Here is a 12,117-nt window from a genome sequence, read left to right on the forward strand (position 1 = left end):
TCTTCACCTCCGGACCATTCCGGAACTCCTCGTGACGTCCGGGATCTCATCCAGGACTCCGAACAACTTTCGGGTTTCCGCATACCAATATCTCTACAACCCTAGCGTCACCGAACCTTAAGTGTGTAGACCCTACGGGTTCGGGAGACATGCAGACATGACCGAGACGCCTCTCCGGTCAATAACCAACAGCGGGATCTGGATACCCATGTTGGATCCCACATGTTCCACGATGATCTCATCGGATGAACCACGATGTCGAGGATTCAATCAATCCCGTATACAATTCCCTTTGTCAATCGGTATGTTACTTGCCCGAGATTCGATCGTTGGTATCCCAATACCTTGTTCAATCTCGTTACCGGCAAGTCTCTTTACTCGTACTGCAATGCATGATCCCGTGACTAACTCCTTAGTCACATTGAGCTCATTATGATGATGCATCACCGAGTGGGCCCAGAGATACCTCTCCGTCATACGGAGTGACAAATCCCAGTCTCGATCCGTGTCAACCCAACAGACACTTTCAGAGATACCCGTAGTGTACCTTTATAGTCACCCAGTTACGTTGTGACGTTTGGCACACCCAAAGCACTCCTACGGCATCCGGGAGTTACACGATCTCATGGTCTAAGGAAAACATACTTGACATTGGAAAAGCTCTAGCAAACGAACTACACGATCTTTGAGCTATGCTTAGGATTGGGTCTTGTCCATCACATCATTCTCCTAATGATGTGATCCCGTTATCAATGACATCCAATGTCCATAGTCAGGAAACCTTGACTATCTGTCGATCAACGAGCTAGTCAACTAGAGGCTTACTAGGGACACGTTGTGGTCTATGTATTCACACATGTATTACGATTTCCGGATAACACAATTATAGCATGAACAATAGACAATTATCATGAACAAAGAAATATAATAATAACCATTTTATTATTGCCTCTAGGGCATATTTCCAACATTTCCTTCATTCCATAATACACCACGACAATTATTATGGAATAGAGGGAGTATAATTTAAATGAGTTCCAAGACATGCATAGTTTGACTATAATATTACGCATTTCTCAATGTAGCACAAGCATAGAAGGGGCAATGCATGTCTAGACAGTTATAGATTATTTTTGCGGGTGCAAGGGAAATTACTGTGCACAACAATTAAAGATAAACATATTAGCGTTGTGGCGTTGGGTTCAGTTGAACCCAACGAAAGTTTCCTGCCACACATGTGCATGTGGGTAGTTTTGTATATGAACCCAATAAAAATTTAAGGATGAACCCACTGGATCGGAATTGACAAGCTAGAAGCCTTTTAGTCCACAATTTTTTAACGTGAGTAGCCCAGCTAAGGCCCACCAACATATCACGTACTACAATCGTACGCACCAGGATGCATGTCTCGTTAATTGACTGCCGCTTCCCCAAGACCGCCGCCTTTCCTCTAGCCTTCTCTCTTTACCCTGTTCGCCGTCAGCCTGTCACGGTGTCGACGTGTCACCTGATCTCCAGCGGCGACCAGCAGGTGGGCATGCAATCCCAATTCAAAAAAATAGATCCCATCATCACATTTTGTTTCTCTTATGCATGTTCGGTTCAGCCTAGTGCGATAATGACCTTTGCCCTAATTTTTAATTTGTTTTTTCCCGAACTTTGATTGATCTGGGCTCATCAGATTCAGATAATGATGGAGTCATGAAGGCCACATATTGGATATAGGCATGGTGCATCAGAATCTCGTTACTGCAAGTAGTCTCCCGAAGCGCCATCTATAGGGTGAAAAAATAATTTAGATGATATGCCTTACGACTCCGCTGATTGGAAGAGAATTTCAAATTATACAAGAAATCCTAAGAAGTAGGATGAGATAAGGCGGACATATTTAATTGGAGACCTTACATGTCACCGCTTAAATTTCATTACCGCGGAAGGTCAATGAATGGTTTAAGGAATATGATGGTTGGCTTGAGAACAATGACAAGGTGCACAAAGATCTTTTGTTTGTGTTGCTACCTTTTAACAGAGTACATCGAGGGACAAGTTGGGAGTGATATATTGGCAAGTAATGCATACGACGATTGAAAGGGTACTCTCCGAAAATGTGAGTGACTTTACATGCTTCTTTCAATTTATGGTACTATAAACCTGTCAAACTAATATGTCAATTTTTCCAATATTTCGAAGAGAGAAGCTAAACCTGAAGTTATTTGCTGTGTGCAAGCATGTAATTTTATAATTTCGTCCAACCGGTATGTCTTGCACTATATTATTTATAAAGTAAAAAATATATATTGAATATTGTATGTTTAATTGCTATGTTATATTTGATTGTTATACTATTATTATGTGATATTGGGAAATTGGCCACTACAATCAATTAATTCACACTAAATCCTCAAAATAATTAATTCAATGAATGAACCCATCGACTTAATTGTCTGGCTCTGCCCCTGAACATATAGCATTGCAGGAACTGAGATCCTTGCTATCAAAGAAGGTATTATGTTGGCCTCGCAATGGAGCAGCCTCTCCATAGACATTGAATCTAATTGTCGTGAAGCAGTGAAGATGGTGCAGAGTCAAGGAAGTAACAAAACAAGGTATGCCCTTCTAGTGGAGGTCAAGGAGAATCTGAACACGATTCTTGTATTACTCATATACAACGTTGTCAAAATTCAGCTAGTCATGTTATGGTGAACTTTGGAAGGTCACGAACTGCAGTGTGGCTTGGATCGAGTCCACAGGAAGTCATTGATATTGTGTGTCGTGATTGTAACACTTGATTTTGAGTAATACAAGAATTATTCACAAAAAAGAACATACAACATTGCAGAACATATGGTGTATCATGTCATGGTCAATTAGTGTACAAAGTACGTAAAAATAAACTTCTTTTTTGACTCTTAACATAGTAATAGGGAGATACAACCATAACCGTTCTCAGTTCACAAGCAGCCTGATGCGGAGCATCCCACGTTCATCCCCATATACACTCCGACTACTCTCCAAGCCCCAAAAGGACATATGATCAGACCTCGAACATACGTCATTGGACACAAGGTGAACTCGCTCCTCTCCGAACCTTCATTTTCTACATGTGAGACATGGCTACTACCTCCAACGTGTGTGCTATGCATGATCAGGTACTTAGAGGAAAGCCACAGAGCCACCACACCCAACGGACGAGCTAGCGAGGACGCCAAGTACAAGGACCAAGAGAAGAAGCTGCCCGAAGTTTACAGCCTCTGGACGACCGGACCTCGCCGGACGTCCGACGCCTGGAGCCTCCACCAGCCTGAAGAGCCAGCCTGCGAATGCTACAGCGGCCGGACGACCGACGCGGACCGGACGTCCGACACCCCCCAGGCCCCGGACGACCGAGCGCCACCGGACGACCGGTACCACGGCGACATAACGCTATTTACGGAAGTCCGAAGACTTCCGGACGTCCGGACCGTCCCGAGCCTCCGGACGTCCGACACCCACCGGACGTCCGATGCCTGTCTTCGCACAGAGATTGGGCCCGAGGCCCATGTATCCCTTCGCCCCTCACTTACCCCTTCGTGGCTCTAGACTATATATACTCCTCCACCTCCTCCTAGTTAGGGTTAGCATTGGTTTAGCTCATATGTGAGATAGAGCTTTGCTCATCCATTACGGATCTACTCCACGAGAGAGACCGTGGCCCCTCTACGGAGAAGATCCCCTTGGATTCAAGACCCCCTCTTGGGTTGCCCCATCAAGACCTCCTCACGGAGAAGAACCGGTTACCCTTTGTATCGTCCCTTGTTGATTGTGGATCTTGTATCTCCTCTCGTGTTTCGAGGATCTAGCATATGTGTGACCTAATCTCCTTGGTTTGAGTGTTTCTCTTGTGTTTTCCCTCGTTTCCCCCTCGTGTTCTTCGTGTTCTTAGTTGGGATCCGCTCCTTTCATGAAAGATCGGCCGTATAGGGTTCCACCCTACATCATCTTGGATCAGAGCAAGGTTGATCACGAATTTGGAGCCCCTACCCCTTGTTTTCTAGCCTTCTTTTGCTTGATTTCGTCCCCAATTTGAAAATCCCCACCGAAAATAGCCCCAAATTTTTTTTGTGATTTGTTGGTTTAAAAAAGTTTTGTTGATTTTGATCCATGGATTTGCTTGGTTTCGAGTGGATCTAGCATTTCCCCAAGTTTCCCCACTATCCATCCACGAAATCTCCTCAATTTTGACCCCAAAATCTCCATTTTCCGCCCAAAATCGCGTCCCAAAACTCGCATCTCGCGTTGACCCCGACCCACCGAACGACCGATGTTTTTACGGACGTCCGCAACTTTCCGAACGGCCGGAGTCTCCCAACAGAACAGAATTTACGGATTTCCGAGCCCGCCCGGACGTCCGACGCCCGGACATCCATCCATTTACGGACGTCCGTAACCTGTAGTTTCAGACTTCGTCTGATTTTTATTTTGCCCATAACTAATTCATCCGAACTCTGATTTTGACGTTCTTTAGCTCGTTTTGAAGCTAGTGACATCCCCCTTCCCACAAAAATACCACCAACATCATTTGACTCCATCAAATTTTGACAACTTTGGCATCTTTGCCTAGGGCTTCCACCACATCATCCGCATTGCCACCGTAGCCTTCCGCAACCTAACCAATTTTTGATCCATATAGCATTAGTGGTTGTTTGAGTTGTGGCTTGTGTCCCCTAAGGTGTTTCGGCTACTTAGGGACGGTTGCTTCTTCATCAACCACCACCACCACTTTCGCATAGGCTTACCCACCATACACTTCCACCCCACCTTAACCCAATTTTATTTGAGTTGTGAGTTGTGTCTCCTAAGGTGTTTCGCCTACTTAGGGACGGTGACCTTCAACTCCGACTCGCATAACCCATCATCCCACTTCCGCATCCCGCTACCACCATTTGACATTTGACATTTTGAGTTCGCGGTTTTTCCGTTTCCTAATGTGTTTCGGCTACTTAGGGACGAGTCTCCATCATCTTGGTATCAACATCAAGAACACCGCCACTCATCATCCCCATGAGGTCATCATCGACTTTGACCGCTTCACCATCATCCGTCCGTGGCTTACAAACGAGAAACCTTCGACGGTAACCTCCATATCGGTATCATCTTGGTATCGTGGTATCCCTCCATTGTATATTCTGTTGCCATTGCATTGTTAACCCCTATCCCATTTTGCGTCACTTGCCTATCGAGACTAGCCATTTGAGTATTGTCGGCAATGTTACTTGTGCACATTAGTGATCATTGATCTACACCATCCATTGCATACATACCATATCATATTGGTATCATATCATCTCGTGTGCCCCAAGATTGTTCCCGCATATACACAATTGCTATCTTGGTTTGTGCATTTCGCAAAGTGGCCATACAAAAAAAAGAATAAGCTTTTAAGCAAAAGAGAAAGAGCAAAGAATCTTGTAAACAATAGCCATAGCATCTTACCACATTACATAAGATTGTCATATCCGATCATTTTGGATCATCTTGAGAAGAACACCGGAACATCATACATATATAGCATACTTGGGATAGAACTTGATACATTTTGCATATCATATGTTGTGTACAAGTGTCGTATCCACCTATAGAGCAATCGTGCTAGCGTCTCTCTTGAGTTGTGCAACACGAGCGTTTTCCGTTGATTCCATATTTTGTGCTCATTCCTTGGTTGCACGACCCCATTTATCTATCCGTGTGTGTGTTTCTGTGTGCCATTCATTGCTATTGGTCTACTTGTTTCACTTGCGAATTTGTGAATCTCTTTCAACATTATTGACTCTTGCTAACATTTCGCATCAAATTTTTGTGCCACTATCCTCACCGAGCTCCACCATAAGCCTTATTTGTGTAGGTGTGAGAAATTGACGAGATCGGTGCCAATTGTGCTATTTCCTTGTTACATCATTGAGTGATCATTGATCAATCTTCAACATCGGTCAAGGTACATTTGGTATAGTTCTTCTCTTTATCCCACTCATATTTGCTCGAGTCTTGTGAAGGATAGGCAAGGCATTTCATCTCCGGTCTTCGACAACAACGACGGCGTGAACAACTACATCACCAAAGCGTCCATCTTCAAACTACAACGAGCATCGAAAGCCGCACATTCTACCTTGCAAGAGCGCATCGAGAACCTCTCCATTGACATTCATCACTCCGAAGCAAGGAAAAGGGACTACATCGACAACAAGCTTTCCGCACAAAAGGAGGAGCAAGATGCAAGGATGGAGGAGATTCGGGCCTTGATCAAGTCTACTTCCAATTCTTCATCTTCAAGGCGGCGACGACCAAGTCGATCATCTTCGGAGCGCCCAAGCGATGCAAGCGCAAGTCGTCCACGTCCACATCTCCATGGTGACAACCATCACGTTCGTGATCCACATCGTCATGAAGGGCAAGTCACCTCCAAGCAACATGTGCACGACAACGACGAACGACATCTACTACGAGCTCAAGCACGACAACGACATCATCAACATGAAGATGCTCGCCAAGCACAAATGCACAAGTCCCAACAATCCCTACTTCATGCCAAGGCCAAGCTTCAAGAGCAAAAGAGAAGACCGCGAGACGAGCACCACCAAGATAGAGCTACGGCTACACCAACCACTTCGGCATCTTCGCCAAGTGTTCTCAAGGCATCTTCACCTTTGGACGTACGACATCTTCGCCTACTTCCCATGAGTTCGCCTACATCGACATCTTCAACAACAAGGCGACCACCTACGAGCGAGGGCGACACTTCCATCTTTAGAAGCCCCTCAAGGAAGATGGCCGAGCATGGGAATTTCCCTTCGGTCATGGAAACGAGCTATGAGGTGCCACATCATATGGGCCTCCAACAACAAGACGGTGACAAGAAGGTTGATCATGGGACTATCCCTTCAACCAAGGCGGCGATAGGAGTTGAGCATGGAGACGTTTGCACCTACACCTCTTCGACACCCACATATGACGAGATGTCCCAATTGCCATGTGAGGAGAGCCACCAACCCATGATTGACATGAGTGACTCCACCATATGTGACATTGAGTGCATTTCCTATGAGAGGATGAGTGTGACCACCACTAGCCCCACACTTGAGAGCATGCCACACATCCTATGTGAGGTTGAGAGCCATTTGAGTGACTCCACCAACCATACGAGTGAGAGCATCCAAGAGGGAGTGAGTGAGCCACAACATGTAGTGAGTGAGGTAGTTGACACGGCATGTGAGGCCACTATGCTTTCTAACGACTTAACCTCTACTCCGAGTGTGTTTTCTTCTTTGGTGCTAGGTCTCCTACATGACGACATGCCTATCCTCGACGCGCCCATATCTCCAATGGGAGCACCGATGGCCATGGTGGACGATGATGCACCCCCCACATGGTTCCATCAAGATGAAGTTGACCACGACTTGGTCTTCGACACCTCACCTACAACACATGAGCGATGCTCCGAAGGTAACATAGGTGATGGTGCTTCTCTTGTCCCACTAGTGGACTATCTCACGAATGATTGCTTGCATGTTGTTGATCCACCTATTCCCATGCTTCATGCTAGTGCGACTTCTTCATGTCATGACTTACCAATTTATGATGAATATGATGATGAGCATGTTGAGTTGCCTAGTTGTCATGCTGTGCTCCATAGGATATCATGTGAAAATTCTATCGGTCACTTCATGTTTGACAATCACTAAACTTGTCATATGCTATGAGTGAGATCTCCCATATTGCTTCATTTCAATCTCAACATAGTAACTATGCATGCCCCATTAAAATAAATCCCATTTGCACTTATGGCATAGATGACGAGATAATGGTCATTGGCTTTTGTTTTTCATGTGATGATATTGCCATGCTTCCTCTACATGTTTTGCGCAATTCATCTACTATGCCATGCCATGATCACATTGTTCCAAATATGCATTGTTTTGGATGTTGTCAAAATTCTCCATGTGATGTTTCCATTATTGCTCATGAGGAGACCCCCATAGTTTCCTCATACATATTAGGAGATTTTGATGCATTCCATTCTTTGCATGATTCCCATAATTGCGTGCACCATATGCATTCCATGAATAACAATGCTCTACATATTTCTCGTGATGCATTACACAATTTGAGTCTCCATTATGCTATACATAACACCAAACTTATCATGCTGGATGACATGTTTCTATATCACGCATCTCATCTATTTGAGCATTGGATATTTTGTGCTAACCGACACAAGCACGTGCGCATCATGACGGATGATGTGTACATATACCACGCACACACAATTTTCCCCTTGTCTTTGTTTTGTGTAGGTACGCACGTATACTCGTCAACCTCTCAATCCCAAGAGTTGACGAAACGAGCTCTTGAGAGCAACGACGATTTGGAATCCCGTGGACTATCCTTACTACCATTCCCTTCGCGCAAGGACTACATGCATCTCTTTTACTTGTCTCTCACACGGCTATGGGCTATTTACCATTTGTCACCTTATGCTCATTTTCCTGTGTTCACTTTGCATGTTATGCTTGCTTCTATGCCTTTGCCATGCAATTGTGACCCTTGCTTGCAATTACCCATGATTCCTCATTATGATACCCCTATGTGTATTTGCATGCTTGGTGGAGATACTTGTTGCTATTGCCATGCTTTCTTTGTGACTCATGCTATTGTTGCTTGTTGTGTTGGGAGAGTCATGATGATCCATTGCTATTTACCTAGGACTTCTTGCCAATACATTGATGATATTTTGCTCATATCTTGCCTTCATGCTTGTGATATCTCTTGTGCATTATTCATGACCACCATTTGCACACATGACATGATTGACATGATTCCTTCTAGTACATTGCATCTTCGCGCTACTAGCTTGCTTGACTTGATCACTATGATTACTTGCTTGGTTGCATCACTGTGACGCCCCCGATTCAATCGTACACTAATCATACATGCAAACGTGTACGATCAAGATCAGGGACTCACGGGAAGATATCACAACACAACTCTAAAAATTAAAATAAGTCATACAAGCATCATAATACAAGCCAGGGGCCTCGAGGGCTCGAATACAAGTGCTCGATCATAGATGAGTCAGCGGAAGCAACAATATCTGAGTACAGACATAAGTTAAACAAATTTGCCTTAAGAAGGCTAGCACAAACTGGGATATAGATCGAAAGAGGCGCAGGCCTCCTGCCTGAGATCCTCCTAAACTAATCCTGGTCATCGTCAGCGGCCTGAACGTAGTAGTAGGCACCTCCGGTGTAGTAGGAGTCATCGTCGACGGTGGCGTCAAGCTCCTGGGCTCCAGCATCTGGTTGCGACAACCAGGTAGAATGGAAAGGGGGAAAAGAGGGAGAAAAGAAACCGTGAGTACTCATCCAAAGTACTCACAAGCAAGGATCTATACTACTTATGCATGGGTAACTGTGTAAAGGGGCAATATCGATGGACTGAACTGCAGAATGCCAGAATAAGAGGGGGATAGCTAGTCCTGTCGAAGACTACGCTTCTGGCAACCTCCATCTTGCAGCATGTAGAAGAGAGTAGATGGTAAGTTCACCAAGTAGCATCGCATAGCATAATCCTACCCGGTGATCCCCTCCTCGTCGCCCTGTTAGAGAGCGATCACCGGGTTATATCTAGCACTTGGAAGGGTGTGTTTTATTAAGTATCCAGTTCTAGTTGTCATAAGGTCAAGGTACAACTCCGGGTCGTCCTTTTACCGAGGGACACGGCTATTCGAATAGATAAACTTCCCTGCAGGGGTGCACCTCATAACCCAACACGCTCGATCCCATTTGGCCGAACACACTTTTCTGGGTCATGGCCGGCCTCGGAAGATCAACACGTCGCAGCCCTACCTAGGCACAACAGAGAGGTCAGCACGCCGGTCTAATCCTAAGCGCGCAGGGGTCTGGGCCCATCGCCCATTGCACACCTGCACGTTGCGTGGGCGGCCGGAAGCAGACCTAGCAACCTCCATTACAAAGGAAGTCACGTTACGCGGTCCAATCTGGCGCGCGCCGCTCAGTCGCTAACGTCACGAAGGCTTCGGCTGATACCACGACGTCGAGTGCCCATATCTTTCCCACGTAGTTGGTTAGTGCATATAGACCAAATGGCCAGACTCAGATCAAATACCAAGAACTCGTTAAGCGTGTTATTTTTAAGTATCCGCGGACGCCGACCAGGGCCAGGCCCACCTCTCTCCTAGGTGGTCTCAACCTGCCCTGTCGCTCCGCCACAAAGTAATAGTCGGGGGCTGTCAGGAACCCAGGCCCACCTCTACCGGGATGGAGCCACCTGTCCTTTCAGCCCCCTCATCAGAATCACTTGCAGGTACTCAACGAGCTGACCCGACTTTAGTCACCACATGTGTCATGTATATAAAGTATATAGTATATACCCGTGATCACCTCCCTAGTGATCACGACCCAGTAGTATAGCATGGCAGACGGACAAGAGAGTAGGGCCACTGATGGAACACTAGCATCTTATACTAAAAAATAGGATAGCAAGTAAGGGTAACAACTGTAGCAACAATGACAGGCTATGCAACAGAATAGGATTAACCGAAAGCAGTAACATGCGACACTACTCTAATGCAAGCAGTATAGAGAAGAATAGGCGATATCTGGTGATCAAGGGGGGGGGGGGCTTGCCTGGTTGCTCTGGCAAGAAGGACGGGTCGTCAACACCGTAGTCGAACTGGGGGTCGTCGGCAGCCTCGGGGTCTTCCGGAAAGAAGTAACAGAGGGGGAACACAATAAATAATAGAGCAATCAAAGCATCACAAAGCGTAACATGGCAATACGAGGTGCTAGATGTGACCTAACGGAAAAGGAGGTGATACCGGCAAAGGGGGGAACATTTGGGAAAGAATTCCTGGTGTTTCGCGTTTTCGGACAAATGAACCAGAGGGGAAAGTTGCGTGTTTGCTATGCTAGGGATGTGTGGTGGACGAACGGACTGCGTATTCGGATTCGTCTCGTCGTTCTGAGCAACTTTCGTGTACAAAGTATTTTCATCCGAGTTACGGATTATTTTCTATTAATTTTCAAAGTTTTAATCAATTTCTGGAATTATTATAATTACTAATTTCGAATTATTCCAAAACAGTAATTGTTAAGTGTACCAAGAACTGTACCCAGCTGACGAGCAGAGAGGCTGACCAGTGGGCCTAGTTGACTGGGTCAACTGCCCAGTCAGTAGAGGCTGACTGGTGGGGCCTCTGCTGAGCCAGTAAGTCCAGTCAACAGTCAACAGTTTGACTGCTGACCGGTCAACCTGACCAGTGGGCCCCATGTGTTAGTGTAACACTCTATTTAATAGCTTCTATTTATTTCATTTTAAACTAATTAGCTGGTGGGCCTTGCTTGTCAGTGGGGCACTAATTAACAGGGTTAATTTAGCTAACCTAATTATCAACAGGGTGGGCCCGCGTGTCAAGGGGGATTAGGGGTGGTGGCTAGTGGCTAACGAAGGCCACGTCGACGACTAACTCCGCTGCGGCAGGGGAAACTCCAGTCGGCCGATTTCGGCAACAGAGGGACGCGCGGCGGGGCTCTACGCGAAGCTGACGGCGCGGTGAGGCGAGCGCGGGACGGCGTGCAGCGACGGGCGCGCGCAAGGCAGGGAGCAGGGTGGCTCGGCCAAGAGCGAGCGACGGCGGCAGAGCCGCGGCAGGTGAAGGCGAGGCCATGCGAGGGCGTGGCGAGGGCAGCAGGGGGCGGCCCCGGCGCGAGCCGGGTGAAGGCAGGCGTGGACGGCTGCGGCGGCGCGTGCGCGCGTGGTGAGGAGAGGCGCATGGATGGGCAGGAGTGGGGAGCAGGCACGCGAGTGCAGGTGACCGTGGAGCTCCAGAGAGTTCAGCTGCGGTGGTGTATGGCGTCAACGGCGACGGGTTCGACTAGGGAAGGGAAAAAATCGGTGGAGGTGCTCACGGGGAAGTCGTTGGCGAGCTCGAGGGGGTCGGGGAAGGCTCCGAGCAACGGCATCTGGCGACAGGCGACGATGATGTGGTGCGGTGCCCGAGTTGGGGAAGACGGCGGGAGATCCGGCGATGCAGCGCTCCTCGGCTCGAGCTGGGGTTGTAGTCGA

The 12,117-nt window shown here is 46.9% G+C and overlaps 1 long non-coding RNA gene across 1 annotated transcript; it reads left to right on the forward strand.

Moving 5' to 3' along the window:
* The first annotated feature begins 1,430 nt into the window (after positions 1–1,430).
* Positions 1,431–2,819, forward strand: LOC123146101 (uncharacterized). The gene is made up of 4 exons (XR_006472613.1): positions 1,431–1,531; positions 1,682–2,107; positions 2,191–2,255; positions 2,477–2,819. It is a non-coding gene; the product is annotated as an uncharacterized lncRNA (long non-coding RNA).
* The last annotated feature ends 9,298 nt before the right edge of the window (positions 2,820–12,117 follow it).

The sequence above is a fragment of the Triticum aestivum genome, chromosome 6D (assembly GCF_018294505.1).
Source record: "Triticum aestivum cultivar Chinese Spring chromosome 6D, IWGSC CS RefSeq v2.1, whole genome shotgun sequence".
NCBI classification, from domain to species: domain Eukaryota; kingdom Viridiplantae; phylum Streptophyta; class Magnoliopsida; order Poales; family Poaceae; genus Triticum; species Triticum aestivum.